This window comes from Gavialis gangeticus, unplaced genomic scaffold, assembly GCF_001723915.1.
Source record: "Gavialis gangeticus isolate Ggan-Ray unplaced genomic scaffold, GavGan_comp1, whole genome shotgun sequence".
Classification (NCBI taxonomy): domain Eukaryota; kingdom Metazoa; phylum Chordata; order Crocodylia; family Gavialidae; genus Gavialis; species Gavialis gangeticus.
The window spans coordinates 72,885,828-72,890,112 of record NW_017729033.1 but is presented as its reverse complement, the minus strand read 5'-3'; the positions used below and the strand labels follow the sequence as shown (position 1 = coordinate 72,890,112).

The 4,285-nt window shown below is 43.9% G+C and overlaps 1 protein-coding gene across 1 annotated transcript in view; it reads left to right on the top strand.

The window, feature by feature from the left end:
- The first annotated feature begins 1,117 nt into the window (after positions 1–1,117).
- Positions 1,118–4,285, top strand: part of LOC109304147 — a 46,758-nt gene continuing 43,590 nt past the window's right edge. Inside the window, exons 1-2 of the mRNA XM_019526644.1 lie at positions 1,118–1,492; positions 3,224–3,284. The gene's annotated coding sequence lies outside the window, so the exon portion shown is untranslated. The remainder of the gene's footprint in view (positions 1,493–3,223; positions 3,285–4,285) is intronic.

The window sequence follows — 4,285 nt, the reverse complement described above, 5'->3', positions numbered from 1 at the left end:
CTCTGCACTCCCACCTAGCTGTTGCTGCACTCTGCACACTCGCTCGCTGCCACTCCCCCAGTGCCTGCTGAAGCTATTTCTCCACTTTTGCTGCCATTACTCCCCTCCATCCCAGTGCCCACTGCTTCAGTACCATGTGGTTCCTGGCAGTAGTGCCAGGACCACAGAAGCTGGCCTGGCTTGGCCCAGCTTGGCCCAGCCCTGAGGACTGGGGTGATTGCTTATGGTCCTTCCCTGCTTCTCCCCTCCCTGCCCCACTCTTTATTTGAATTTCCCTCTCTGGCAGAGGGAGGTGGGAACAGCCCCAGGGTCCAAGGCCAGAACCCTCTGCTGGGCTGGGGCTACGGGTGGGACAGGGCTGGGTGGGTCTTGCTGCTATGGCTCCTGGGTCCTGCTGCTGGCTCCCTCTGGGCCCTATTGCTGCTGGCTCCTGTCATCTTTGACAGTCAGCCAAGGGCAGATAAATATTAATTTTCTAAATTTTTTAGGGGCCCTGCAGGCCAGATAGAATGGCCTGGCAGTCTGGACTCATCCCACAGGCCATATTTTGCGTGCCCCTGAATTAACCCCTTGCAGGCCCCATGCAGCTTGAAGGCCATAGGTTAGATGCCCTGACATAAACCACAGAATTTCACCCCATTACCTTTGTTTTGAATCTAACTGTTAGTGTTTGGCTAAAGTGTATCTTCTAGGAAAGCATCCAGTTTTAATTTGAAGGAATTAAGTGGTTTATTTACTGAGAAGGCCAAACTTATTTTATTTTGTATCATTTATTTATTACTTTTATTATTTTTATTATTAAAGCCAAACTTTTTATTTACTGAAAAGGTCAAAGAACTATTGACCCTGCTGTAGACCTATTGCATTACTCCTGCTTAACTGGAGCTGGATCATTGTTGATTTCTATGCTTTTTATTCCACTCTCCATAGGACCAGACCCACACACAAATTTTAGCAAACATGAATTGTTAGATGGATGGGTCAGCAGGGTGACTATCGCCCTCTACTGCTTCTGCAGGTTTAAGCGATGTCTGTCTATTTAGGTACTTAAATGCACCACAACTATAGGATGGGAGAGCTGAGTAAAGAAACAAACAGTGCATTTTTTTTTCTATTTTCCTCATCTATAAGAGAAAATTCTGAAAGTACATATTGGTATGTTTAAATGGATGGGCTGACTACATGGTTGTATAGGAAGAGCTGTAATATAGGTTTTTCAGCTCATTTTGTTGTCTCTGCACAAAGCAAAATTTTCAGTATTATTACCAGAAGTATTATAGTGGTACCTACAGGTCCCAGTTAAAAAATAATTCAGTTCTAATTTACAAGGAAGTACACTTTTATCTGAGAGTTTTAAAACAAAGGAGGAGGTTTATTAACAATTCTATTATATATTTTTTTTCTTTCTTAACAGGAAACTCACATTATTCTCTTCGTGGCCAGCAGAAAAAATAGACTTTCTTGTTCATTGCTCCCTACGGAGATTTTACAGGTTGTTGTTGTTATTAAAATACAAGACATTAAATACTGAAAAAGTATGCTTTTCCCATAAATGTAGATAGACTTTTTAAAAGACTGATGCAAACATAACCTTATTTTAATAATGCCAGAAATGTTCATTTTGGAGTCTAGTTGTAGAAATATAATTATATGTATGTGGTTTAAATAAATAAATAAATAAATAAATATGCCATTTCATTAAGAGTTAGAAACAGGTGAATATTAGTAATGATACTTTGGGTTCTCATTGATGCTGGTTTCAGAGAATAAAGAATGAAGCACCAAAAATGTAGTTTTTCCCATAACAAAATGAAGCACTTCTAGCCCTGTTACAAAAAAGTGAACATTGATATTTTTCATCTCATTTGACTAACTTTTATAAGGAAAACTAAAATATTTATGGTGTGTGTGTAAATATATGTGGATTTATTAAGTGAACCAACCTTTTCTGCTTATTCCCAGAAGTCCAGGACCCATTCCATTATGACATGGAACTATTATTGCAGCAGTTCTCAACCAGGGATCTAAGAGACCCTTTCAGGGATCTGTACTTGTATCTAGATGACACTGCTCTGCATGCCTCCTGTGAGCCAGATCAGGAAGTGGCTGCTGCGGAAGCATGCACTCCTGCCTACTTTATATTTATTAGATAACTCGAATGCAGGCAACAGCCTGGTCTCTTGCTCAAGGGTGGATTCAGAGGTGATGCAGTAATATGGCTGTACCTAACTTTCAGATTAGATCATACCCTCAGAGCCCCTGTGGACTTTTTTAAAGTTCCCAAAGCATATAAGAATCCCTCCTCTCTCTCCATGTTCAGAGGCATCTTCCCTTCCCTTCCCTTTGCCTCTCCCTCCACCAGCTACTCAGAGCATCCCTTTCTCTTCCCTCCCCTACTTGCTGCTACTGTTTTCCCTGCTCTGCTGAGGTGGAGGAAGCCTCAGCTGGAAACAGTGACAGCAGCAGAGGCAATGGGCGGGGGGATTGCGCTTTCCTGTGCCTGCTCTTAGGGGGACCTGGCAGGGTGGCAGAATCCTCCCCGCAGCCATCTCCCCTGCTACCACAGTCAGTCCCAGCTGAGCCCAGCCAGGTTATAAGGTGGCTGAAGTGGGCAGGCTGGACTTGAAAGTTTCCACTGCCCTGGGACAGCAGAGGAAATAGTAACAGCAGGTGGAGGAGGGGAGGAAGGGGAGATGCCTCTGAGAACAAAGAGGGAGTGGGGATTCTTATGTGCTTTGGGGACTTGAAAAAACAATTCCCAGAGACTCTGGGCACAGTCTGTCCACACTGGTGCTAGGGGAGAGGGGTGAAACCTGGGAATAGTGATGCTGCTACCCCTGCATTACAGGTGGCTTCTCCTGCTCCCCCACTTTGCCAAATCCTGGATTCACCCCTGCTCCTTCTTAAGCCCTTTCCTGATATGGTTTCACAGAAGACATGTGGGACAGTTTCACCTGCTCATGGCTGCGGCAGCAGCACCGAAGTTGAGAGCCGCTGAGGCATGCTGAGGCCTGCTTCTCTGATTTCTATCAGGGTGGTTCCTAAACAGGGTGCCACCCAGTTCAAAAAAGTTATGTAGGGATAGTCTGAATCTAAACAGTTTGAAACAATTGTATTATGAGAACATTTTTGTCTTGTTGCCTCCCTGAATCCTGTACTTAGTGTGTATGTATGAGAAGCTTGTAGATACGCTAACAGCTGTTGCATTTTGTGTTTTCTTTAGGACAGGAACTACTGTTGTCCCAGACAGCTTGAACTCTTACTTCTTAGTAGTTGTAAAATCAGTAAGTATATTCAAGTCACTTCATATGATAGAAATGTAATACTGTTGTTTGTGGTATAAAAACTTAGGTAACCATAGGTCACAATGAGGAATCAAACTAAAAACTGAATTTAAGAAAACTTTTCTGACTATAATGCTTATGAAAAAATGTAACATCCATGAAACTATGGAATGTATTTATGTATGCAGAAAGGTTGGTGCAAGAGCTTGATGTGTACTGATGAAATGTGCAGATGACACAAAGTTAGGAGGCGTTGCCAAAATGAGAGGATTGTTGGATTATCAGGGTGCGTCCACACATGCAAGCAGGTGCACTTGCAGCAGCTGAAATAGAAGTGGTGCAAATTTGAGCCTGGGCTTTTTGCCTCAGCACATGTGCTCAGACATGCACTTTGTTGTGGAGCAAATTGTGCCACTTGGGGCAAAATAACCCTGCCTAGCTCCTCCCAGATCTGCAGCCAGGGGAAGCTAGAGCCCAGGGCCAGCATCTATGCTGTCCCCAGCAGTATAAAAAGCTGCCCTGTCCTGGCCCCATCAGTACAAAAAGCTGCCCTGGCAAGTAGCTCAGGGCTACTCGCTCTCAGGAGCTTCTGGGGCCTGGCCAATTGGTACCTGGGGACACTACCCCTTGTACTAGCTGGACTGCTGCAGCAGCATCCCAAATACATTTTTAAAAATACCCCCAAATCCATATTCTTCCCCAATTAAAACAAAAGACCACACAGATAGACACACACACACAGACATGTACACACTATAGAGTGAGAGAGAGAGAGAGAGAGAGAGAGACAGCGATCAGATGGGCAATGTTTTATTGGTATATTTACAATGTTAAAGCTATTTGGAAGCCTACCAGTGTCTCTATCATCATGATAAAATTAATTCTAAATACCTATATGTGTTGAGGTGTGCTTTTGATTTTCTTTGCACATGATGGTTGTGTGATGGGGGGACGTGGTGTTTGCAGGAAGGGGTGGGAAGGGGTGTGGGGGAAGGCGGGTG